The sequence below is a fragment of the Equus przewalskii genome, chromosome 5 (genome assembly GCF_037783145.1).
Source record: "Equus przewalskii isolate Varuska chromosome 5, EquPr2, whole genome shotgun sequence".
In the NCBI taxonomy this organism is placed as follows: Eukaryota; Metazoa; Chordata; class Mammalia; order Perissodactyla; family Equidae; genus Equus; species Equus przewalskii.
In genome coordinates this window covers 15,528,839-15,556,798 of record NC_091835.1, presented here as the reverse complement: position 1 = coordinate 15,556,798, position 27,960 = coordinate 15,528,839, and the positions used below count along the sequence as shown (strand labels likewise).

General features: G+C 42.2%; 1 long non-coding RNA gene across 2 annotated transcripts; it reads left to right on the top strand.

The window, feature by feature from the left end:
* Positions 1 to 5,233: 5,233 nt before the first annotated feature.
* LOC103547134 (uncharacterized) lies at positions 5,234 to 23,880 on the top strand. Of its 2 annotated transcripts, none has more exons than XR_543866.2 (4): positions 5,234 to 5,358; positions 20,605 to 20,738; positions 21,092 to 21,343; positions 22,655 to 23,880. It is a non-coding gene; the product is annotated as an uncharacterized lncRNA (long non-coding RNA). The 2 variants fall into 2 exon arrangements; XR_543867.2 differs by lacking the exon at positions 5,234 to 5,358 and adding an exon at positions 11,553 to 11,814.
* The last annotated feature ends 4,080 nt before the right edge of the window (positions 23,881 to 27,960 follow it).

Here is a 27,960-nt window from a genome sequence, read left to right as displayed (position 1 = left end):
GAGACAAGGAGAGGCTGCAGACCCACCCCCAAGCTGTCTGTGCTATCCAAGATCTGCCCGTCTTCTGCCTGGGTTCATTGTACTGTCCTTTGCAAGTTTGTCTCACCAGCTGCATTCTGTCTACTCAGAGAGCAGGCATCAGGTCATAACCTTCTGTGTCCCTAGTTTGCCAGGCCAGAGAAGGATCATGCCAGTTGGTTGACCGATGCAACCTCAGGTCATTCCAGAAGCCCAGAACAACTGCAGTTGGACTTCAGTTATCCATTCATCAGAAAGGCATTTTCTGGATTTTAGAGGGAAACCAGAAGTTGCTTTCAGCCTTCATTCATTCATTCATTCATTCAATGAGTATTTATTGAGCACCTACTCTCTGCCAAGCACTGTGCCAGACACTGGGGACTCAGCAATGAACAAGACAGAGGGCCTGCTCTCCTGAAGCTTGTGTTCCTGTGCAAGGGAGGACAGGCAATAAATATGTTCATAGAAATGGACCAGGTGATGCTAACTGCTCAAGGGGACAAAGAAGCAAGATAAAGGAAGAGAATATAAAAGGAGAGGATGCTGCCAGGTGGTCAGGGCAGGCCAGGAGGTGGGTGAAGCAGAGGAAATTGGAGGACTTGCACATGTCAGAGGTCGCAGATCAAACAGCCAGGCATGGAGACCCTGCACCCGAGCCGCCTCCCTTCCGTAGTCAGTTTGTGCCACAATCAGGAATCCTGGGTCACCCTGGTGGCCTGTAGAGAATGTGAATCATCTTTGTAAGCCAAGGGAGAGAGAAAAGTTCCCTGCCTGTGCAGCCGGAAGAGAGTCTGGGGTAAGAAACGCTCCATTCACGTCGTCAATGGAACGTTGTTCTTGCTCATTACTGAGGAGAGAAAGGGGACCTTCCCCTGTGGTTCAGGGGAAAGAAGGGGCCCCTGTGGGGAGAGAAACCTGCTCTGGTTATCAGAAAAGAAACACCAACAGGGCCTAGGGGCCTAGAGAAAAGGAAAACGGACCCCACCCATCAGCGTTCCCTTTGGAAGGGGCCAGATGGAGACATTTTAAAAGTGGATCTCTAAAAAATACTCCTTCCTTCCTTTTCTCTTTCTCACCAAGTGTTGGCAGATAGGTAAGGGCTTATTATACAACATGGGGTGACCTAATGAGCACAGAATAACTCTCTCGAGTGCAGTTGAAGGATGTTGCCATCACACCCCAACCCCTGAGGAGGGAAGCAATTGCACAGAACCCCACTGTGGATACCCCAATAATGATAACTGACATTCCTTGCGTCTAAGCACCAGGCCCTATGCTTGGTACAGTAACTCCATTAACCCTCACACCAGACTTGGGTGGTAGGTTTTATCATTATGCCCATTTTACAGATGCAGAAGTTAAGGCTCCTGAGTGGAGGACCTTGCAAGGTCACACAGATGGGAAGTGATGGAGCTGGGATTTGAAGGTCTGAGGTTTGACTCTGGAGCCCACGATTAAACCTCTATAGTCAACACTGCGCTGTCTGTTGGATGCTCTTGTGAATCCAACCCAGCCCTACGTCAGAGCTGGAAAAGTCAAGACGTGTGTATGCTTTCCTGGTTTTGATCTGGCCTCTGGGGGTACAAACACCCTGGAGCATAACTGGGCTGGTTTAGCCTGAGGCTTCTGCCTCAAGTGGATGCCACCGCACCCCCAGAGCTTCAGGCTGTGCACTTGGAGGACCTGAGAAGTTATTCAGATGGGGGAAATTACCTTAAAAGTTATACACACCGAGCTCACATGGTGGAAATGTCCCGAATATTCATTTAGGTGATTGTTGCTATGCAGGTTTGTGGTTGTGAATGTGCATCGAGCCATGTAGTGAAGTCCACTGCATGGGTAGGGAAGCTCCTGGAATAAATTTACAGGAACAAGCCCATAGCCATTTTTTACCTTAAGGATAACCTACTACTTTATCATTAGTCCCCATCCCAGCCCTGGGGCTGTGATGATTCAGAAGGTTATGGTAAGGATTGAATGAGAAAATATGCTCAGCCCAGCATATGTGGAAGCACAGTGACCTTTCTTCTTGTTATTTTAAATATGCCTACTATTTCCCTTTTCTTCCTTCAGTGTGTGTTGCTTGCAAGGTACCAAGTCAACCACAAGTTCAGTTTAGCTGCAGTGTGCTAGAAGCTGCTGTAAGAGAAGCCCTCTGGGTATGTGACCAGAGCCCTCTGACCAAGCAACACTGCGTTCTGATTGGTTGACATCGCTTGTGGTCTGAGTGGTCTGCACTGCAGTCTGTGATGTACACGAACAACTCTATTTCACTCAGTCCATGCTAGTTTTTATTTGTTCTAAGTAAATATCTGACGATGTCCGGTTCAATAGATTCTGCAGATGGAATTCTCCAAACACAGCTAACCGTAGAAGCCACATGTTCATTTAGGATTGTTTTATTCAGAGGGGAGGAGGGAGTGTGTGTGTCTAGGTGTGTTTAGGAAGTGGTGACAGGGTGCTTTAAGCAGATCCAGATCTCCTGCGTACACACGAAGAGACAGTAGCAGGGCAGTTACAGGCACAGTTTCTGAGTCAGATGTCTGCATTTCGATCCTGGAGCTCCCCTGGGAGCTTGAGCAAGTAACTCATCCTTTCTCTGCCTCAGCTGTCTCACCTATAAAATGGGGATGGTAATATCACCCATGTCATAGGTTGCTATGAGGATTAAATGATTTATATACAAAAAGCACTTAAAACAGTGTCTGGCAGATAGTGAGCCTCTGCAAGTGTTAGCTGTTATTATTATTTTCCTCTCTCTTCCCATGTACCACCTCCCCTACAATCCAGCCAGAATATGCAAGCAAATGAGTGTGTATGTGTATATGTATGGACTGGCTTCATATAGTACCCTGTTGTTGTTGTTGTTGCTTCATTTTGTTTCTTAATATCCTAAGTAATACGTGAATATAACCTCATGTTTTTAAAAAACAAAAAACTTCAAACAACGCTGGTGTAGTGGATTCAATAATGTCCCCCAAAATTCCCATTCACCTGGAACTTAGGCTGTGACCTTATTTAGAAATAGAGTCTTTCAAGATGTAATTAGTTGGATATCGTGAAATGAAATCATCCTGATTTAGAGTGGGCCCTAAATCCCATGACTGATGTCCTTTGTGTTATAAGCTAGTATGACCTCAGTAAAATAAAATTAACAAAAAGGAAAGGAGAGAGCACACACAGACACACAGGGAAGAAGACAATGTGATGACGGAGGCAGAGATTGGAGTGATGCTGCCACATGCCAAGGAACACCTGGGACCACCAGGGACCCCAAGGAACACCAAGAAACTAGAAGAAGCAAGGGAGGATTCTTCTCTAGGCCTTCCTGGCCCTGCTGACACCTTGATTTTGGATTTCTAGCCTTCAGAATTGGGAGAGAATAAATTCCTATTGTTTTCAGCCTCTAGTTTGTGAGAATTTGTTACCGCAGCCCTAGGATACTGATACTGCCAGGAAAGCCAAAGTTACCCCGTCCACAGCACACAGTCTCCCATCCACCCCTCTCTCAGCAGTAGTGTCATTTTGTTGCCTTTCGAGACCTTTTTCTATGTCCTGACACACATCTCCAACATATCCATCTAGTTGACAACAAACACATTTGGAGAATGTGGCTAAATCATTTTTATTACAGAAGCCTGACATTCTGCAGCGTGGATTGCAGTCCAGCGGCTGTGGACAAGGCCTGCTGCTGCTCCCTGGGGACCTCAGAGACTGTCTCCTGTGTCTCCCATGAGCATTGCCTCTGATTTACAGTAATGAAGACAAGGAAATTCTCGAGAACTGTGTCCCATAGGCTTTCAGGGTAATTTCAACAACCCTACTTCCTCTTTCTTATTCAGGTTATGTTCTGGTCCACCTTAGTCATCTTCTGCAAATCTGATTCATATGGGTCCGTTATATTAATATACGTCCATTCTCTCTAAGAACTGGAAGCTGCCATTTGAAGAATGGCCACATCTTCCCGCTGTGAGCATGATACATAGTCATCGATGACCTGAAAAGGGATCTTCGCATACAAAGTTTCGAACTGAAAGAATATTAGAAATCACCTAGGCCAGTGACTCTTAACAATTTGGGAGTTATAGCCCCTTTTGAGACTCTGATAAAAGTCCCCTTCCTTGGACTATGCACTGAACACATAAAATATAATCTCAGGCCAGGTAAAAAACCCCCTTGTGCCAGGTTAAAAACCCCCTTGTTTTACATATAAGGAAAATCAGCCTCCAAAATTAAAGCAAAAAAGGGCTCAGAGGGTTCTGGTGGCAGAGAAAGAACCCAGATTCTCCATGCCCCACTACCTCCCTGAGGTTCTCTCTATCTCAGTCTGAAGACCCCAGTTTGCCAACAGGAGCGACAAAGGTGGAGAAAGGGGCGTGGAGGGCTGCCCTGGATTGATGGAGCTGATGGTCAGAGGAAGGCGAGAGTACAAGGTCTACACCTTGGACACAGATAGTGGCCAGGACACCACAGTGGGTTCCCGGGACTTAGCACTCCTCCATTCTCCACTAAGACCAAGACAAAAGAAAAGAACTTTATATGAGAGCAACAAGGCCTTGGATAACACAGAATTTATTTTAAGTAACAATCTTTGCATTTCTGAAAGAAGTTTATATAATGTCCTCTGCAGGCCTCTTAAAAATAGAATAGCATCTCATCTTTCTAAGATAATTTGAATGTAGACAGATACGGAGGCAAGAGGACCGACTAGTCAGAATCTTAAATACATGGTCTGTGTAGGCCATTCCTGCTTCCTTAGCCCAGAGCAGGCATCACTCATCTGCACTGCAGCATTCTAAACCAGCTCCAGGTATGGCCTCAGAATCCTTCATAACTCAGCACTGGAGAAGTTACTCCCAGTTGGCAATGAGGTCTGCACCGTATTCGCCATCCTACCGCTAAATGACCTTCCCACATCATTCGAGTCTCTTGTGATTAGCTATTTCCCTGTAGTCCCATTTAAACTTTCTGATGGCTTTCCTTGGTTCAGCAGAGGCCTAGAGACTTCCCCTTCTAGAGTAGTCATCTCTCCTAGGATTTCTTCTAACAGCTGTACTCCTACATTCTTAGTCATGTGAAATAACTAAGAGAGCCCTACGTGTTCTTGTGTGTAACTTACTTCAGTTTACACAGACTGTGAAGATAGCTCTATACAGGTTTCAAGTTCAATCTTCTCATTGCCCGTGGGTCTCGCATCTTAATTTTTGATATCCTCTTTTGTATTAGTGACTTCTCTCTCTCTCTGGACTAAATCTCTAATGTTTTATTTTGAAGGAAGAAAAAGCAGACTGACACAAGTCTGTGCTGCATCACGAAGTTGAGAGACAATGACAGAGGAAGGTACAGTGTGGTATTTTACATCTTGTCACTCTAAATACCAAAGACTACAAGGTCTATGTATCTACGACATCAATCAGATACGTTGAATGTAGAGCCCAGTGCTGGCCTCTCTCCTTGATTCTGTCCTTTGCTTGCATCGCCAAGCATTCCTCAACTACTGCTGGAACTTTCCAGCCTTGTGTTTGCCTCAGTGGCCCTTGACTCAATAATTTGTCTTCTGTGATATAACTACACTACCCCGAAGGGAACAACCAACTTAGCTTGCAAGGAGTTAATGCTCCTCCAAAGTGGAAGAAGCCACATTCTAGGAATGTTGCAGCCTGTGTTGGGGAGATTGTGTGTGTCAAGTTTTCTGTGCCAGGGATGGAGTGCAAGAGAGGAACTGAACAGGAGGTCGTGTTGTGTTGTGTTTTCTAGTTCTAAGTCTGGTTTAAAAGAATGTAAACCAAGGAGGTTTTAACATTTTCTGATGTGACTTTAAGAAATCATTTGGTGCCCCTGCTTCCACAGCCACCCTTCTCTACTGTCCATTCTCAACCCCATCCCGAAGAGGTCATTTTAAACATTAGGTCAGATCATGTCAGGTCACTACTCAAAATCATGTAATGCCTGCCCCCTACTTCTGTCCTCCTCTCCTACAAGGCTCCTCTTCCTCCTCTCTCTGCTCCAGCCACACTGACCTTCTTGCCACATGGGGAAGACACCAGGATCCTGCCTGGGGCCTTGACTCCAGCTATTGCCTCTGCTGTAAGCCAGACATGTGCTTGGCTAACTCTCTCACTTCTCTCCATCTCCGTTTCTCAACAGGGCCTATGCCTATGCCCCTATTTAGTGTGGCATCCTCCTCCCTCCTCCCACATACCCCAATTCTCCAGCACCTCACCCTCCTCTCCCTCTCATTTTAATTTTTATTTTTTTCATAGCACTTGTGAACTTCCTAGATACCACATCATTCTCTTACTTACTATGTTTATTGTTTACTATCTAACTATCTACCACAAGATTGTAAGCTCCAGGAGGGCAGAAATCTTTTTCACTAATTTTTTTTCTCACTAATGTGTTCCAAGGGGCTTGAATAGTGCTAGACATTTAGTACTTGCTCAGTTAATATTTGATGAATAAGTGGTTGAGCAAATAAGTAAATGAATGAATAAAACCTTTGTTCTGAGATGACTACTGATTAGTAGCAAACACATCAGCTCTAAAGGGTTTCTGGTGGCCTGCCTGGTGGTATAGCAGTTAAGTTCGCACATTCCACTTAGGCAGCCTGGGGTTCGCTGGTTCAGATCCCAGATGCAGAACTACACACTGCTTGACAAGCCATGCTGTGGCAGGCGGCCCACATATAAAATAGAGGAAGATGGGTATGGATGTTAGCTTGGAGCCAGTCTTCCTCAGCAAAAAAGAGGAGGATTGGTAGCCGATGTTAGTTCAGGGCTAATCTTCCTCAATAAAGAAAGAAAGAAAGAAGGAGAGAGAGAGAGAGAGAGAGGGAGAGAGAGAGGGAGAGAGAGAGTGAGGGAGAGAGAGAGGGAGAGAGAAAGAAGGAAAGAAAGAAAGAAAGAAGGAAAGAAGGAAAGAAGGAAAGAAAGAAAGAAAGAAAGAAAGAGAAAGAAAGAAAGAAAGAAAGAAAGAAAGGATTTCTGAAGCAAGGATATAGGGGGAAAAAATCAACATTACAGAAAAAGCTGAACACAGATGATAGAGAGCATTTATTTCTCTACTTAATATATGCACACAGATGATGTTTACCTATTTCTCTTGGAGCCAAACTAACAAAACTTCCAACAGATAGATAGTTTTTACAGTAATTTTTTTTGTAAAGCAGTCAATTTTTAATTCTTAAAGGTTTTACGAAAGAAGGTTGCAGCAGTTCTTTGGATCTTTCTGGCAAAAAGCAGACTGTTGCCTGGATTGCTCTAAGAGAACATCAGGTTTTCCTTCAGTTGAGGAGGAAGCAGAAATTCATGTACAAAGATGTTACTTAGAAGTCATAAATATTTTGCCAAAAGGAAGCTACTTTTGCGGCCGAATGATGGAATCATTTATGCTAACTACCTTTCAGCAACTCTTCATTTTGCAGACAGAGGTGAGCTCATGTGATGAGGAGCCAAAACACCTTATTGAGGCACACTCTCTGGACTCTTAGTGAGATGATAGGCTCAAGAGTAAGACTAAGGCAGCTTGATGTTTGTCACTGAATAACCATCATCTCATCCAATTAACTTCTGCAGAGGAAGCAGCTGCGAAACTCAACGCTAACAATATTGGACTGTGTAAATAAAGACATCATGAGTCTATGGAAAAGAAATTCTGACACTTGAGGCCCAGTGAAATTGTGTCCGTAAAACTCTGCATTTGAGAGAGAAGAGGAAATCTTACACGAAATAACATTACGAGCTAGAAGCTCCCTGAGTAGGCTTCTTAAGGAAAATGTGCATTTTTGTGGCACATTTTTTGTGTGTGTTTTAAAGATGGAAGGGTATTTATTGTTTCCTGCGATGCACTTTGCAGAAGTGCTTTTCGCAGGCTAGATGCCGATGCGATTAGTTAAACACGCACACCGTGACAGTCTTCTGTGCAAGCTTTAAAAAATTGCGAGTCTAACCTTTTTAAGAAGTACATGTAACTGCTAAGACCTGATGAGAGGCGGCACCAAGTGAAGGATGAATCTCTGGCGAAAGTCAAAGGTCAGGAGTACTTTGTGGACAATCAAGGGGATAATGTTGGTTTCTTAGACAAGATAGCCTCCAAAGAGAACCCAGGCCCGGTGTTTAAATCTGACCTGGATTTGCAAACTCCAGAACCCTCCTTCTTGCTATCTTAAGAGTCAACAGGCATTAACTGGGCTCAATACCAGGCCACTCTCCAGGATCTCTCTGTGGTCACTGTGATAACCCTCTCTCTCTCGCCCTTTCATCCCTAAATGTATTCATCACACAGTTTCTTTCTGATCATGCCTCTTTCTCCTCTTTACATTGCTTCTTCTCACGAGAAGATCCTAAGTTTTTCATTCATCTTCTCTGCTCCTGTGATGCTTCCCGCCCCTCCTCCCACTCCTGTCACCCCCCTACCCTGACCCCTGCCCCATCTGTGCTGAGGTTACGAGCTGAAGCTCCAGACTGCTCGGGTCTACTCCTTGCTTCACTCCAACCACCTGTGGGAGTTTGGGTTAGTCACCTCAACTCTCTATGCCTCAATATTCTCACCTGCAAAATGGGGATGATAACACTAACCATGTTTTGGTGAGTATTAAATGAGATAATACATTAAAGTGCTTTGAACAGTGTGTGGCACATATTAGCCATTGCTACCATTATCGTCAAATGCAGAAATGTATTTATCCTTCAAGCCTCAGGCTGGATTTTAATCTTCTGTGAAACCTTTCCAGATCTTTTAATCAGATGTAATGGTTCTTGTTTATTAATTTGAACTCTTGTAATACTAGGTTGGCGTTTTCTTTACCACCTTTTAACGGTACTATTTACCGAGCAACTAGATATGTCAGGGAAGGGGCTCAATACTTCATGTGTGTTGTCCTGTTTGTTTTTGAAAAGTGAGTATTACTACTTCCGATTTACAGATGCGGAAACTGACCCTCACAGTTGGGTAGACATTTCCAGATTCACAAAGAGAACATGATTAAATTCATTTGTCTCCTTAACTTCACTTCTAGATTAAATGCTCTCCAAAGGCGAGGTCAGCATTTTACTCAGATTTCTATGCCTTGTACCTCACATGGAGAAGATGTTCGTAAACACCAAGTACTGTTGATTCAACGAATGTATGAATGTATGGTTTGAAAGAAATGAATGTATGAAATGAATGTATGGTTTGGAGACCAGAGAGTCTGGTGACATAACAAGAAGAAATGGCATTTATATAGAATTGTAGACTTTCTGATGCATTTTCGCATGCATTATCTCATTAAAATCTCACAACAATTCTGGAAGATATGTACTGTTATTGTCTTTATTTCTCAAATAGAAGACTGGGAGGAAGAGAGGTTAATTGGTTTTCCACAAACCAAATTGCCAATGGTGGCAGTGCCAGGACTCCAATCCAGGCAGCCTTCCATATTCTGTCCGCTAGAATATCATTGCCTTTTCCCCCGTACCATCTGAGACCCAACCATTGCAACAGTGGTTGGAGACAAAATAAACTTTCTGTAAACCTCAAATACTGCAAACAAGGCAATGACCACAAATTAGCAGAAAACATGAAGCTGTTTTTGCCAGAGTTCAGTTCTTCAAAAGGAGGAAGACAGACAGATCCAGAACCAGGCCAAGTTAAAGAAATCTAATTCCCATTCTGTGGGAGGACATAGTCAGCTCAAATAGTTCCTTTAATCCAAATATGGACTTATATAAAGTAACGAGCCAACAGGTTTTTAAGAGCTCTAAATTTTGACAGTGCTCATCCGTAAGAATTCACTTCTGGAACATTCTTTCTTATCTTTAGAAAGGTCAGGCATGCTGTCGTTTCAATCTCTCTCCAGTGGTGGTATCCCTACAAAGGAGCTGGATTAGGTGACGTCATCGTTTTTATGTTTCTAAATCTGAAGAGCAGGTTGATGTGTTATACAACAGAGAAAGAAAAAGGATGGCTGTGTCATCAGTAACATGCCCCATTTCAAGAAGCAGCCAGTGTTCACTAGGGAGTTTATTCACCACAGAGATGTAGAAAGATTGGAAGCAAAAATGCTGACACACGTTTGCACAGAGAACAATTGTAACATTAGTCCGGGGAGTTGAACCAAAACTGCCCTTTGCCTTTCTCCACCTGTTGGGGTTGGAGGGGAGCTGGAATGCCTTATCTTGCCCTCCAGACACACTTACTTAGGGTAGAACAAATACCAGACAGGGATGTGGTAACTAAAGGCTCATTTATTTCTCACGTTATCTACTGAATGCAGTGTACAAAGTCTCAAGCCTTGTGGTATGGGGCCCAGGACAAGAAACCATATGCAGACTCTTCCCTCGGACGGTTTCTGTAGAATAAGGAAGGAAACATAAATGACCTCAAAACAAGACAGAAAGTGAAGTGCCACAAGAGAGGAAGGTAACGTGCAGTGGCAGTTTAGACGAAGGTGTGATTTCCTTGGTCTCGGAGGATAAGGGAAAAGGGATTCACAGAGGAGGTGGCAGGTGAGATGGGCAGGATTCGGAGGGCACATGGCTCTGGGAAGAAAGAACATCCCAGGCCGAGGAAACAACTGGGCTAAGGCTGTAAGTGGGAAAATACAGGAGGTAGGCACAGAATAGAGAATTTAGTTTGTCTATAGTATAGGATGCTTGAAGGTCAGACTTTTAACAGTAATTTCTGTTAATGCAGTTTAGAAAGCATTCATAAGAGTGTCTTTCAATAAAGTGAAATTCTTATTAATTAGCCAGTCACTTGTCTGACCCCCGTCTTACCTTTCGTGGCAGAAAAAGATGTTTTCAGACATATAAAGCTACATGGGTGTTGCAGCCACTGGCCAGGAGCCCACTAGGAAGCATTTCAAGGAATAATGTTTGGCTTTTACGACTAATGACCTGTCCTTGGTGCGTACAATATGAAAAGTTCTGCAAGCTACAGAGAAGCTAGTAAAATCCACACTCCTTTCTTCCCAGAGCTTGCTAAGGCAGCTGCTTGATTTTAAATATTCAATTAAACATTAACAGTATGCAATACTTGTACTGACATATCCGTGCCTCATGCTGGATTTCACAATCCAGATGTGTTGAAACAACTTTTCTGATAGATGTGGATAGTGTAATGAAAAAAAAAAAAAGGGGAGGGAGGAAGGAAGAAAAAGGGAGAGGGGGAAAAGTGGTTTCTTTTTGGTCCCCATGTCTCCATTTCTGCGTTTCATAATTCAGCTGAATCTAGGAAGCATAGTGTGATGGCTTTCCGAAAAAGGAAGGAAGGTGTTTTACTGCCAAATTGAATATATAGATTTGGCTGTGATTTTTAAGCCACCTGGTAACATATTTCAGGATCTCTCCTTTTGTGCCTGTATCTTAGCTCCATCTAGATACGAATGTGTACTGGACTTGAATACAATAAAAAGGCTGACTTTTTACTTCGCCTTGAATCTCTAACATTTTCTGCCTTATGAAAAATGTACACTGCAATGTTGTGTTTGGCCCGGGCTCCTAAAAAAAATCCTCCTTCAGGAGAATTTGACCCTGTTCCCATTGTTTTCTCAGCATGTTTTCAGCATCAGCACATTGATTATGCTGTCATTAGCCAGAATCCTGAGACAGGAAAAAGACCTATCAGATCACCAAAGTCCGTTCCTGGAGCGGGCCTCGGTCCCCTGGGAGAGACTGGGACATGGCATCTTAGGCCAATGACCAAGGCAGATGTAAAGGCATGTGAAATTGTACCCTGCTACGGTTTTTAATTTTTGAAAGTTTCTGCAATAACTCCCGGGGACTCTTCATAAGACATTTACACTGCTGAATTTGGGTAAGTGGTTCTCCACTGGGGACAATTTTGGCCCCCAGGAGACAGTTGGCAATTTTTGGTTGTCACAGCTCTGGGGAGGGGATGTGCTACCCATATCTATTGGGTGGGTGCCAAGCATGCTGCTAAACATCTTAGATTGCTCGAGACACCCCCCCACACACACACAATGAAGAATTATCTGACCCCAAATGTCAGTAGTGCCAAGGTTAAGAAGCCCTGGTGTAGGACTTCTCCTAAGCCTTTTTTCCTTCTGTTTAACTATTCGCTCAGCTCCAATCAAAGCAGATTCCTTGACTATATGGCTCTAAGGAGCACACACTATTCTCAAATTATTTCAAAATAAAATTCCTACTAATTTTTGTCCTTAATCTGAACATAAGCAAGTATTAACAATCATACACAGAAACAAAAGCATTTTTTCTGGCTATTCCACAAGTTAGACTGTGTTGAATTTCATAAGACTCCAGGTCAAGTAAATAACATTCGAGAGACTTCAGGAAAAGGTACCACTAAATGCGTAAGGAAAAAGAACCCGTCATACTTAGTCATACCTAATCATTAGAGCCTCATTGTTCATCAGAAGCTTATGTTTTTGTTTCTACATATTCTTCGAGTGCAAGTTTTTATAGGCAGAGCACATCTTTAAAGTCAAAACCTTAAGTGAAAAGCTCTGGGTAGCAAACAAATATCTCAGGAGTGTTCACCAGATACCTTATACTGACCCCAAATCATGTCTAAGTCATTCTTTTTTAGGAAGTAAAGAAAGGAAAAAGGAATGTAAGATACGATGGAGGGGTGGAATAAGAGCAAGGTAAGAAAGGAAAGTTGAAACAAGAGGAAAGGAGAGAGAGAAACCAAAGTTTTATTTCTGCAGGTTGGAGAGGACCCTGCCTGACAAAAGCTTCCTGGTTGGCTGTTCAACCCCCAGCTTTCTGTGAGACCTAGCACCTGCCTTGGTCTCATCTGTGATGTAGATTTCAACGCTACCGATCAGGGGAGGTTATAAAGGGGAAAAATGGATAAAATAACTTACTTTATGAACTGTCGCTGAAATACTAGCATCAAAAAAGTAAGCAGAGGCTGGCCCCGTGGTCTAGTAGTTAAGTTTGGCACCCTCGGCTTCAGCAGCCCAGATTTGGCTCCCGGGCATGGACCTACAAAGCTCATGGACGGCCGTGCTGTGGCAGTGATCCACCTACAAAATAGAGGAAAATTGGCACAGATGTTAGCTCTGGGCAAATCTTCCTCAGCAAAAAAAAAAAGTAAGCAATATTACAAATACACTGGCTTAAGGTTATCACATGTCATAATATTTTTGCTTGCTTTGAATTTATAGTTTTGGGAATCTAAGTTAATATTTTCAAAGACCAAAAAGTTGCTGCAAATCTCAGGTTAGCTCAGACATTTTGAAAATGTGAGAAGCAAGCGAACTCCACTGCAAATCCTTGTTAACATTAACTATCTGGGTTTTTGTTTAAGTCTTTGATATCAGTAGCAGAATTATACCTGTACATTTGAAACATTCCTTACTCTTTAGCCTATTAAGGAGTCATCCCTTCCTTGAAACTCTGCCCTAATTATGACATTCTTTCCCCTCCCCTGCCGCGAACAGAATCAAGGGTAGACTTTTCTGCCCTATTGGGCTAACTTGAATTAAAATCTGTCATTTGCATTCATTTCCAACTCTGTTACATTTCCTAATGAACGGTGTCTGATCTTCAGGCATTTCCCGGGGTGTTTATGAGAATGGTGCCCACTAAGGCTTAGTGGCTGATCACGGTGATATTTAGTACGTGAAGCATCTTTACAAAGCAGCCAGGCTAGAATCTTTGTCCTTTATTGTTATTAAAATCAGTCGCCCACATTCCTCTGCTACGGAGTGAGGCTGCCCGGGATAACTCAAACACGAATTCTTCACAGGGAAGACAATAGCACTGATCATAACAGAACTAAGAATCCATGAAGCAGGTCCTAACTTTCTCTATAAACTGGGCGTACATTGAACAAACTCTTTTCCTTTTCTTTTATTTTACTTAACTTGTAGAAATTAGAGTAGTCACATAAGCTCATGATGAATGAAAAAAATGCCCACCCTACAAATTTTCCTTTCCCTACCTGCCCAACCTCCAGCCCCATTGCTCAGAAATAAGCACTATTAATAGTTCCTCATGTGCTCTAGAAATTTGCAGAGAGGAAAATAAAGGGAAAATTATTTTTTTCTTTGCCCCAATTCTCTTTTTTTTTTTATTTCTAGAGCTCACAGTACTTTATATCACCGCTAAATCTTTACCAGGCCAGTCCCATAAATATCTCAAGCTATTCCAAATAAATTAGAGGGACAGTTTGAGAAAATAATCCCCTAATATTAGTGGTAGACATTAAACAACATTTTCCCCAGCCTTCAGTGGTTCCTCTTTGTGTTTATCTGTTTTGATCCTTGTTCCCAAGATCATTTTGAATTTTGTAGCTGTTTTTCTTTCCTTAGAAAAAGGGCTTCATTTCGTGAAATTAAGTGGAGCCTTAAACTAACATTTACCCCACAAAGCCATGGAGACCGTGTGGAACTAGGATGTTCATTAGCGGACACACAGACCTGAACGTCGTGCTCTGATATCCTCGAATATCCTGTTGCTTCAGGATACTGTATTCTCACTATTCCCTTTAAATCCTAAAACAGGAATGTGTCACCCCCCTAGTTTGTCTTCCCAGCTGGCTGGTTTCTGGTTCTCCCAGGACAAATCTTTAAGATTTGTGTTTTTTGAACACACACCAGAAACACACTACTGCATCTGGGTTTGCCCCCAGGCTGTCTGTGGAGTCTTTGTGGCCTCCAGTCTGCTTTTGGGGAAACTCACCAACTCACTCAAGCCACTAAAGGGGCTGCCCCCAAGTGACAGACTCTGCCTTCCTGTTATCTATTGAGTACTCTCTGGCTTTCTATCCACTTGGAATCGGAGCACTGCCTGGGTCACCTCTACACAAATCTGGGGATCCCTCCTTGTGACTTTGCAGTCAGTAACATACCCCATCTGGCTCTAGCCTGAGGCCTTTTAAAATATACCACCGTGGACAGAAAACATGTGGAGGAAAGTTTCTCTCTTTTCTTAAATTCAAGTCAGCCCAGAATTTTAAAACCCTGATACCATCCCATTAGCAGAAACAGAATGGAGTAAATTCGCAGAAAGAGAGAGGCAGAAATGAAAGCCACAGCATGAGTGAGGGCTGACAGGGAGAACAGGATGGACTTTACTAATCACTTCCATCACCCCTCCTGAACCCCAGATTTGCTCAGAACAACCCTCAAGTCCTCAGGAGCAGCTAAGCCCCCCGGGTGAGAGTGGGGCCTGGTCCATCTGTCCCGAATCCCATCCTCAGCGCCAGCGATTGGTTCAGCCATGGTCATGGGAGCCAATGAGACGAGAGGAGAGGTTTGCTGGGGCATCCTGCAGAAGGCTCTTCACTTTAAGGAGAAAACAACAGGAAGACAGGGTCTTCCTCTTGCTCCAGACTCCATCATACGACGATATAAGGCCTAGAACTTCTCGCTATCAGTCTACAGATGAAGTCAGCCCACAGGGAAAGGCAGAGGCCAGGGAAATGGAACTGGAGCCTGTGGATTCAGTCAGCCCTGACATGCCCTAGCAACTCTCCAGTTGTGTGAGCCAACACAGTTTCTCATTGTTTAAGCGGTTCACTTCAGTATCTGTTACTTGACACCAAAAGCATTCTAAATGATACAAAGAGAGAGGATCCAGCATCAAAGGACCAAAAACAGAATTTCTACTCCACAAAGCGTATTTTGTCCTCTTGGGCAAAGTAACTGCTTTGGAAACAAAGCACACTCTGGGTATTTTCCAATACCCTTATGGTTTCTTTGAATTTCTATAACTTATTTTGTGTTTGTTTTGGCTTGTTTTGTTTTGTTTATGGAAGGAGGGCTCAAATTGCGTGGGCTTTTTTTTTTCTTTCTAATTTAGAACCCTAGGTCACAGCTAAATTTATAAAAATGATGGTATCAATAAGAATAACAATTGCATTCAAGGCACTGGACCAAACATGGAGTTTACGGGAAGAGGGGTAAAGGAAGAGAAAACCATGGTGCTAGACTTAAGAAGCTCTCACTCTGATCCTAACCCCATAGAGTCATGGAGAAAGAGCAATTAATGTAATTCTAACTGACAGTAGCCTTGAGGAGAGGTGACATTTGACTTGAGTCTTGAAGCGTTTTTTCTAAAATCAACTTCAAACATAAAAAAATACAGAAAGTTATATAATAAGCCCTCGTGTACTCACCAATTATTTTTATAAATACCAACTTGTTGCCTTTTTGCTTTAAATCCATTTTTTTAACCTTTTTTTTTCTCTTCTCCCCAAATCCCCCTGGCACATAGTTGTGTATTCTAGTTGTGAGTGCCTCTGGTTGTGCCATGTGGGACGCCACCTCAGCATGGCCTGATGAGGCATGCCATGTCCCCACCCAAGATCCAAACCGGCGAAAACCTGGGCCACCGAAGTGGAGCGCACGAACTTAACCACTCAGCCACAGAGCCAGCCCCTAAATCCATTTTTTTTTTTTTTTTGAGGAAGATTAGCCCTGAGCTAACATCTGCTGCCAATCTTCCTCTTTTTGCTGAAGAAGACTGGCCCTGAGCTAACATCCATGCCTGTCCTCGTCTACTTTATATGTGGGACATCGACCACAGAATGGCTTGCAAGCAGTGCCATGTCCGCACCTGGGATCCGAACTGGCAAACCCCGGGCCACCAAAGCAGAACATGTGCACTTAACCGCTGCGCCACCAGGCCGACCCAAAATCCATTTTTTCATTTTTATTTATTTATTTTTTTAATTTTTTTTGAGGAAAATTAGCCCTGAGCTAACTGCTGCCAATCCTCCTCTTTTTGCTGAGGAAGGCTGGCCCTGAGTTAGCATCCATGCCCATCTTCCTCTACTTTATATGTGGGACGCCTACCACAGCATGGCATTCCAAGCGGGGCCATGTCCGAACCCAGGATCCAAACTGGTGAACTCTGAGCCACCAAAGCGGAACATGCACACTTAACTGCTGCACCACCAGGCCGGCCCCCTGTAGCTTTTTAATAGCCTTAAAAACTCAGGTAGACTACTTGCTCCCACTTTATTCTTTTTTTTCAAAATTGTTTTAGCTATTCTGGTTCCTTTCCCTTTCCACATAAATTTTAGAATAATCTTGCCTATCTATAAAAATTCTTGCTGAAATTTTGATAAGAATTGTGTTAAAAGTGAATATGAATTTGAGGAGAATTGACATCATCATTATGTTCAGTACTCCAATCCGTGTACACAGTGTGTCTCTCAGTTTATTTAGACCTTTTTTGACTTCTTTCTTCAGCCCTGTGTAGTTTTCAGCATACAAGTCTCATACACATTTTGTTAGATTTACACGTATTTCACAATAGCTTAATTGTGAAAGGTATTGTATTTTAAATCTCAAATGTCCACATGTCATTGCTAGAGCGTAGAAATATAAGTGATTGTTCTAAGTTTATCTTATTGCCTATGACCTTTCTAAACTTACTAACCACTTCTAAGTGGTTTTTTTGTTTGTTTTTTTCCTTGGAATTTTCTATGTAGATAATTATATAATCTGCATGGGGACAAATTTTGATATGTTTTGTTTCCATTTTCATTGAGGTCAATGAATTTTTTTATTTCCTTAGAGACTTCTTTGACCCGTGGATTATCTAGCAGTATATGTTTAGTTTCCAAGCATTTAGAGATTTTCATGTTATCTTTCTATTTTAATTTCTGGTTTGATTCCATTGTGGTTGGAAAACACACTCTGTATGATTTTGATTCTTTTAAATTTTTTGAGGTCTGTCTTGTGGCCCAGGATATGGTCTATCTTGGTATATGTTCCACTTGTACTTGGAAAGAATGTGTCTGCTGATATTTTTAGGCAGAGTGTTCTATAAATGTCGATTAGGTCGTGTTGGTTATTAGTGTTGAGTTCTATATCATTGCTGATTTTCTGTTTAGTTGTTCTATCAATTGTTGAGAGAAGAGTGTTGAAGTCTCCAACTGTAATTGCGGATTTGTCTATTACTTCTTTTAGTTCTAACACTTTCTGGTTCACATATTTTGCAGCTCTGTTGTTGGGTGTGTATACATTTAGGATTGTTATGTCTTCCTGGTGAATTGGCTCACTCCCCCCCCCCTTTTTTTTTTGAGGAAGATTAGCCCTGAGCTAACATCTGTTGCCAATCTTCCTCTTTTTGCTTGAGGAAGATTGTTGCTGAGCTAACATCTGTGCCAATCTTCCTCTGTTTTGTATGTGAGATGCCGCCTCAGCATGGCTTGATGAGGGGTGCCAGGTCCTCATCCAGGATCCAAACCAGCGAACCCTGGGCCACTGAAGCAGAGCATGTAAGCTCAACCACTATGCTACTGGGCTGGCCCCACCAATCCTCTTCTTTTTGCTTGATGAAGGTTGTCACTGAGCTAACATCTGTGCCACTCTTCCTCTATTTTGTTTGTGGGATGCCGCCACAGCATGGCTTGATGAACAGTGTGTAGGTCTGCACTTGAGATCCAAACCATCGAACCACAGGCTGCTGGAGTGCTGAAGCATGCAAACATAACTGCTATGCCACCAGATCAGCCCTGATGAGTTTTTGGTTGGACATTTTTGCATTATGTTAAGAGACTCTGGATCTTCTTTAAACCTTCTATTTAAGCAGGCTTCCGGTGACACTGCTATGACAAGGAAAGGGGGATGCCACCTCCTTCTGTCAGGTGGAGACAGCGATTCAGGTTCCTTAGTTGGCCTTGGTTGACACCTGCATGGGGGGCTCCTTGTTACTATTGGTCAGAGGTGGGAGTTCTGACTCCCCATGTGGCCTCTATTGATACCTCATGGGATGGGGGGCTCATTACTGGCTGGTTGATATGCAAGTCCCAGCCCCCTCTTTGGCCTTCTCTGACACCATCCCAGCGGTGTGCTGGGGCACGTTGTTAACAGCCTCACAAGGGTGGAAGTCTAAACTCCCTATTCAACCTTTGCTGGCCTGGGTGGAGATGGGGCCACAGTTTTCTCTGTGGAGTTTGGCTGGAGTGGAGCAGCTATTGTCTAAAAGCTTTCCGTCTCGCCAGGCTGCCCCTTTCTCGTGCTTTTGGCTAGAGTGAGAAAGCTTTTGTCAGGGATTTTTTTGGTCGTGCCTGTTGGTATTTCCAGGTTGCCAGCTATTTCAATTCCAGGTCTGGAATATGTATGAGACAGAAAGAAAACCCAGAGAACTTACCACCATGTTATTCCTTGGGCCCTAAGATCTCTAGACAGTCTGTCTTCTCTCCACCTTTCAGAGTCTTCTTATGTTTGCTTTATATATAATGTCTAGGGTTTTTATTTGGCCTCAGCGAGGAGAATAGGGGAAATTACATGTATCCATAACTCCAAGGTTCATTGTTTTTAAGGAAATAAAATGTCATGGTTGCTGTTGAAGCCTCTTTTGTAAATTTTACCCAATCTCATGGTCCTCTCTCCCACCCCATGTATCTATCATGTTTGTTTTTATTTTCACATGGTAGGTTTTTTGGGGGGTATTTTTTGGTGAGGAAGTTTTGCCCTGAGATAACATCCATTGCCAGTATTCCTCTTTTTTTGCTTGAGGAAGATTAGCCCTGAGCTAACATCTGTGCCAATCTTCTTCTATTTTTTGTATGTGGGATGCCTCCACAGCATGCCTGATGAGTGGAGTAGGTCTGCACCCAGGATGTGAACCTGTGAACCTGGGCCGCCAAAGCAGAACGTGCAGAACTTTAACCACTCGGCCACAGGGCCGGCCCCAATATAGTAGTATTTTTGTGGTTTAAAAATTTACATGTCACATCTTACATAAAAATGCATCCAAAAAGCATCATAGACCTAAATGTAAAACATAAAACTGTAAAGCTTTTTGCAGAAAACATAGGTTAGTCAAAGTCTTCTTAGATATGACGTAAATAGCAATGAACCAAATAAGAAAAAGGTGATAAATTAGACCTCATTAACACTAAACAGTTTTGCTCTTTGAAAGCCAGCTTTAAGAGAATGAAAAGAATAAGGGGAAAGTATTTGCAAATTGCATATAGACTATATAAAGAAATCTCAAAATTCAAAAATAAGGAAACATCTAATTTTTTTAAATAGGCAAAAGATTTGAACAAATACTCCACCAAAGAAGATATACAGATGGCAAAGAATCACATGAATAGATGTCTAAATTGTTAGTAATTAGAAAATTCTAATTAAACCACAATGAAATACCTTTTAAAATGACTGGAAATAGAACAAAAACCTGACAACGCCGTATACTGTTAAGGATGTAGGACAATTGGAACTCCTATGCACTCACTATGGAAAACGGCTTGGCAGTTTCTTATAAAGTTAAATATACTTATCATATAATCTAGCAATCCCACCTCTATGTTTTTATCTAGGTGAAATGAAAATCTATGTTCAGGGCCGGCCCCATTGCCGAGTGGTTAAGTTCATGCGCTCGGCTTCGATGGCTCAGGGTTTTGCCGGTTTGGATCCTGGGCGTGGACACGGCACTGCTCATCAAGCCATGCTGAGGGGGCGTCCCACATGCCACAACTAGAAGGACCCACAACTACAAATATACAACTATGTACCAGGGGGCTTTGGGGAGAAAAAGGAAAAATAAACTCTTAAAAAAAATATGTTCATATAAAAACTTGTATGCAAATGTTTATAGCAGCTTTATTCATAATTGTCAAAAACCGAAATAACCTCAATGTCTTTCAACTTAGGATTGGGTAAACAGTGGAGTCCTATCGACACAGTGGAATACTACTTAACAATGAAAAAAGAACTACTGATACATACGACAACTTGAATGGAGCTCAAGGGCATTATGTTGAGTGAAAAAAGCCAGTCTCAAAAGGTTACATTCTATACGATTCCATTTATATGACATTCTGGAGAAGATAATAGTGACAGATTACAGATCAGTGGTTGCCAGAGAGTAGCGGGGCCTGGGAGAATGGAGTAAGGTTTGACTATCAAGAGGGAGCACTAGGGGATTTGGGGATGTGTGTGATGAAACTGTTCTGTACCTTGATTGTGGTGGCAGTAACATAACTGGACACATTTGTCAGAACTTATAGAACTGCTCACCAAAAAGAGTGAATTTTACTGTATGTAACTAAAAAGTAGAGAAAAACTTACAGGAATGTTGTCATACTATTCTCATCCTTCTGCACCTTTCTTATTCACTCAATATTTTTTTGTTTCCAGATCTATCCATGTTTTCAAATTCTTTCAATAAGTAGAAGAATGCATTCCAAGTGGAGGACTATTAGGAAGAAAGATCCAGGATTGATATGACCCTGGAATCATCTATGCACTTGATTCTAAAATGGAAAATGTCCTTTAAATGGAACAGGTTCCAGATGATCCTCTGAGGAGCTTCGCTTTGACGTGAAGCTGGACAGAGATGATCCATTGCGAGCCATTGACTCTGATCTTCAAGGCTCTTATTCTCAAAAGGTGAATTCTTTCAGGGACCTCAGCTATATGAACACTAAGTAAAGAACATGGGGAAACAAGTCTCTGCCTTCTCTCTAATTTGTTTTTGTCCAATCCTGTAAGAATCAAATTTATTTATACATACCGCATTGGAAAAAGTACCAGATAAGTTCTAGTCCTGTTTTAGCAACTAAATAGTTGTTGACACTGGCAAGTCATTTAACCACTCAGAGTTGCTTTCCTCTTCCATAAACAGTTGCATTGTGCTAGGTTATTCTAAGTCTCTTTCCACCTATAAAATGATATTTTCATTTGTTATGATGTTACATGATGTTAATCAAAACCTTCGAAGCATTTAGTTATCCATTCGACTGCCTGACTTGTCTCAGGAACTTTTCTGGGTGTCCTAGATACAATTAAGAATAAGAAAGAGCTCTCAGTTTAGGGGGTGCCACACAGCCAGGATACAATGTGTTGGTTGGTCAAGGCCTGTAGAGAGGGCCAACAAGAGCCAATATGGGAGTCGGGGAAGGACGAGAATGACAAATAAGCATCCAGACACCCCCCAAATTCACTGTTGCTTCTCCCTTCTTCACATCTGATTTTGTTTGAGGAAGAAAAGAGGAGGCCTCTACTCCCACTGGTCTTTCAGTGGGTGTAATGAACAAGACGCTTCAGACTCTCAGTCATGCTTATTGCTCAGATGTATATCCTCTCCAGTCTTCATTTCTTATCTAACAAAACACGAAATGAAGGCGTCTGAAACTGGAGGGCCTAGTGCTTCAGTAAATGTGAAGCTGTAAAGCTTTCCTAGTGATGAGTAAGCATTTAGAATCTAGTCGTTTTGGTTTTTTTATTTTTTCAGTGGTAACAGCCTAGCTTTGAGAAATGTGTGTAGCACATTTTCCCACACTTCTTCTAAAGAAACAAGAAAATAAATAAATATTCTAGGAGATGATTTTAGAGAATGAACATAATTCCTGCCCATTAATTACCACATGATTTGATGCCAGGAATGTTCATTTAAAAACAGTTAACCCAGAAGGTTAAGTGACAAGGGAAATTACTGTGGTAAAAATCCAACGGTCCATTAATACAATCTCACGTCTATGTGGAAAAGCATGAAAAAATTAAACATGGAATAAATATCATATTTCTATTAGGAATATATTTGTCAGAGATGGAATAGACTTTCTGTAGAGGCTAGAGAACCTCCATTAGTCAGAAAACTTTTATTCAAGTTTAAATAGGAAATGGGAAATTTTTTTTTAGCACATTAACATCTAGTGTTGTAACTCTTACTGAAATGTATAAGCTTTCCTGATTTTCCAGTCACAGAAGCATCACCACAGTTGTCAACCTTTGAAGACTAAGGTATTGCAACATCGTGATGAAGGCAAACTACAGTAGATGCCAGAGTTGAAGACCAGTCCTCAAACCTCAGGTGGACCCTAGAAAATCCCTCTGGAGAGACAAATTCCTGATGCCAGCCTTAAAACACTGTTCAAACTCTCTCCTTTCACCAGGCTGTAGGGAACAACCAACAGTTTGGCAAAGGACAACTTCCACCACGTTGACTCTGGCCAATTGAGATTCTATTGTCTTCAGAGAAGAATGCTCACGAGTATAGATGCTGAATAACATAGTGGATCTCAAGGAATTGTCCCCCCAAATACTTTTTACTTACCAAAGGTAAAATAATAATTTTACAGTGGGGAAACCTGGCAGACACCACCTTAACCAAATGACCAAAGATAACCTTGCAGCAATGGGACTAATCAGTATTAGTCCCATTGTCTCCTCATAGGACGCTCTGAGAAGAACTCAGCCTTATTCCTGTGATATTCTACCAAAAGCGCATGACTTGAATCTAGTCATAAGGAAACATCCAACAAATCTGAGTAGAGGGAGAGTCTACAAAATAACTGGTCTGTACTCTTCAAAAATGCCAGTGTCGAGAGAAAGACAGACTCAGGAAACTGTTCCACTTCACAGGAGACTGAAGACACAAGATGACTTAATTCAAATCTTGGATTGTTTTTGCTGTAAAAGACATTGTTGGGACAATTGACAAAAATCTTAATAAGCTCTGTAGATTAGGTAATAACATTGTTTCATTGTTAATTTCCTGGTTTTGATCATTGTCCTATGGTCACGCAAGGGAATTCATGCTTTTAGGAAATACAGACAAAAGGTCATCATATCTGTGGCTTACTCTTAGATGGGCATGAGAGCAAATGATGGAAATGATGGAAATGCTCCATATCTTGACTGTGGTGGTGGTTACAATGGTTACACGAACGCACCTATTTGTCAAAGTTCATCAAACTTAAATGCATGAATTTTATTGTTTGTAACCATACCTCAATCAATAAAGCTGATTTTTTAAAAATGCTTTTCATTTTGATATTGTATATTATTTTGTGAAGTAACTACTCAAGTAATAAGTCATATGAACTAATTTTCTGGGTTTTATGTGTATAATTTTGTGTTGATTGATTGATTGCCTAATCTGATGCATGAAATTCAATAAATTGTCACTGAACTGTTAGAAGCTCACTGTCTCCATTGTGTCATTTTATCTCATCTATTGTAAGTAGTTTGCAACTAGGCATGCGAGTTCTCATTCAAATCTTGCTTGCTTTTTTTTTTAAAGATATTATTTTTCCTTTTTGTCCCTGAAGGCCCCCGGTACACAGTTGTATATTTGTAGCTGTGGGTCCCTCTAGTTGTGGCATGTGGGACACAGCCTCAGCACGGCTTGATGAGTGGTGCCATGTCCGCCCCCAGGATCCGAACCGGCGAAACCCTGGGCCGTCGAAGCAGAGCACGCGAACTTAACCACTCAGCCACGGGGCCGGCCCCTCTTGCTTGCTTTTTAAAGAGCTGAAAATATTTTCTGTCTAAAAACATTTCTTCTTGCCAATAAAAGATATATTCAACAGAAAACAACCCCTATATTTTGTATTATATAAAAATAAAACAAGAAAAAAGGAGAAAAGCATGTTGGCTGCTTCAAAGGAAATGAAAAACTAGGACTAGGGCCACTTCTGATCGCTAAATAATAGGATTTCAGTTGTTCTGTGTCCCACAGGAGCTCAGCTATTAACTCAACTTAGGAAAGAGATTGCAAAATGGACTGTTTCCTGTTGTGAAGAGATTCTGATGCCTTTACATTGCATTACCAAAGGCTTCGAGAAAGGTGAGCAGCCAGGGTCAGCAAATACCATAGAAATTGGCTCTCGGACCTCAGGAGTGAAAGACTGTTAGTACAAGAAGAAGTGATTCTGACTGACACGTGGATTTGGACCTGACCCACATTAGCAAGGCAGCATGGGGCTGTCGGCTGCCTCCAGGGGCCAGAGCTTAACAGAAGTGAGCTGGAAATGTGGCAACTTTCATTCATTCCGGCTCTACCAAATTAGCCAGGAGTCCTTATATACATGACTTCTCTGTGACTCGGTTTCTTCACCTACAAGACGAAAGTTTGCACCCAGTGTCTAACATCCTGTGATTCTGAATCCCAGCATCTTTGGTATGGAACACAGAGATCTTTGCTACCCTGCTGATTTCTACCACTTCTCTTCCCCTTGTTTCCCGAATCCAACCATATTTTCACATTCATTGTCTATCGTACTACATGGGACATTCTTTGGATAAGAGGAAACATTTGAATTGTTTCCATTGTGGTTTCTGCTTACTGGGAGTAAGCAACTTACTGGGTTTTGCTTACTAATTCCTGGGAGTATCCATAAAACCACACAGCATGTTTGGTATCAGGGTGCAGACAGAGCTAATAGATAGAAATGCTTCATGTTTGCATAACTTACGTCTCCAAGAATTTCTAAGTAATTGAACAACTTTGTCTAGCAGACAGTAATAACATTTGCGTGAAGGAGCCTGTCGGACATCTATTCCCCTCCTTCCTTGGGCTTCACGCTTTAGCTCTGGATCGTCCTCTCTTGACTAGACTATTATAATTTCTTAAATCTTTTCTTGACTTCAGAACACACCCCTCCAATCCATCCTTTAGACAATGCTTCTTAAAGTATCATGTGCATCAGAATCATCTGGGATTCTTATTAAAATGTAGATTTCGATTGAGCAGGTCTGGGGGAAGGGTCTGAGATTCTGAATTTCTAACACGTTCCCAGGTGGTGCCGATGCTGTTGGTCCTCAGACCACACTTTAAGTAGCAAGGCTAGGCTGCTGCTAAACACTCTTGCTAAAATGTGAATCTGACCGTGTTACTCCCCTGTACAAAACTATTTATGGTTCCCCAAACATAACAGGCTGTTTCACACCTCTGTGCTTTATTAATATAGCTCCCACTGCCTGAAGTCACTCTGCGCGCTCCCGCTTCTGACTGGGAACGCCTCCTTCTCTTGCAAAGCACAGCTGTGTGGCAGCCTCTTGGATGACGCCTCTTCTGACATCCCCAGTTAGAAATGAGCACCCTCCCTCGGGTCCCCGCTGCTCCCTGTCAGCACATCCATCTCATGACACTGAGGCATTTATTTGTTTGCGTGACTTTCTCCCTCATTACATTCTGTCAACCACAATTCCTTATGCCATATTCTGACCTCAGCTCAAATGTCATTTCCTCAGAGTTTCCCTGACCACCCCCAGCAGCCCTCCCGTCCCCACCTTGTCACTCTCTATTATGCCCTGCCTGTTTCTTTCAGAGCACCATTCACATCCTATGATGATCTTATTTTCAGTTTTAGTAGCAGCTGTCTTTTTTGATGCAATGAGACCAGTAGTTGGTAAATTGATTAAAAATTAGACACTAACATTGGAGAATCATAAAAAGTGATATATATGTATGTTAAGTATTTTTGTGAAAATATAAATAAATGCACATTCATTTTTCTCGATTTTATCCTAGAGCTAAGACTAGGATCCTGACGATGTGTCTGTTGATTCAAGTTCAGCATCGTATTTCTTGCATAAACTATAGCCACAAAGCATCATCTACAATTTCTGGCTTTAGTTTCCTTAAAATGGAGTGTGAACATAAGGAAACTTAGCAAGGTTAAAAAATTTTCCCTTATCTTTTACAATTAGGTCTTGCCCACGCCTAATTTAACAGCATTGTTTAAAAGCAACCCACCATTATCAAATCTTCCAAAGCATGTAATCTTGTTTTTTTTTTAAACAAACATTTTATTTTGGAGTAATTTTAGATTTACAGATAAATTGCAAAGACGCGACAGAATCCCTGAATACCCATCACGCAGTTTTCCCTGTCGTTAACGTCTGCATTTGTCAAAACTAAGAAACCAACATTAGTACATTATTATTAACTAAATTCCAGGCTTTATTTGGATTTTACCACTTTTTCCATTGTCTCTTTCTGTTCTGGGATCCAATCCAGGGAGCCACGTGGCATTCAATTGTCTTGGTTCCCCAGTTTCCTCTGGTCTATGAGAGTTTCTCAGTCTTATTTTTTCATGATCTTGATGGTCTTGAGAAGCACTGGTCAGATATTTGTAGAATGTCTCCCAATATCCGATGTTTTTCTCATCATTAGACTGGAATGATGGGTTCTGGGAAAGAACACACCAGAGACGAAATGCCATCCTCAGGCCTAAAATATTTATTTGCATCACTGTTGATAGTAAGCATCATGTAATTTAATTTTTATAAAAATAATGCTCATCCTTTCTGCAGTTACATCTCATTAGTTTCCATACTATTTCACCAAATAATGTAATCAGAAATATAAATACAATGGCACACACAGGACGAGGAGCAAACCCCACTGATTCTCCAACAGCGTGGGTCTCTGCTGGTGGGAGCAGAGTGCTTAGAAGCCCAGCCGTCTGCCTGACCAGGGCATTGGTCAGTGGGTTTTACGACGGCACAGGAAGCATTGGCTACTTCAATATTATAAATTCATTGAGAAGGGAAATGAGCATTAACCGTTTACTTTAGAGACTGAGAGCTTACTCTCTCCCTTCCATAAGTGGAGGTGAGTTAAGAGATCCCCGGTGCTTGCTAATTGTCTGTTTCCCTCCTCTCCCATGAGTGCAAGGAGCTTGTCTGACTTAGTGATCGCTGCATCCCCACCACTTAGCACAGTGCCTGGCACACAGTGGGAACTCATGACATGCTTGTTGAACGAATACGGGAACAGTGCAGACTTGAGGTGTGTGTCCTCAGGGTCCAGTCAGGAGATATTTGAACAGAGAGGACTTCATTGTTAAGTAAGTAAAAATTTGTTGGTAACAGATAACACAAGTGTAAAAAGATAGCACTAAATTGTCATGGAAGCAGCAACTGGTAGGAAGCAGCTGTCAGCCCTAGGGCTTAGGAAACAGAGAAGGGGCTGAAATGATTGAAACTTAGATGCTTGGGGGAAAAGCCCACCAAGCTGAAAACTAGACTCTCAAAGAGGGGTGCCAGCTGGCTGGTGCTGATGTCTCACAGGGGGTGTGATGAGACCAGCCCTGTCAATGCTGTAAATGCTGCAAACTGGATTCATTGCTGCCACGGGCAGGAACTGCTGCTACCGGGGTAAAGAAGCCTGGCCAGGTGTTGCTCCCAGGAGCAGGAAGTGGTTGGAAGGAGCATGTCTTTCTCCTTCCTCCAGCCCTGCAGTGACCCCTAGTAATCCCCTGGCGGCAGAGCCTTGT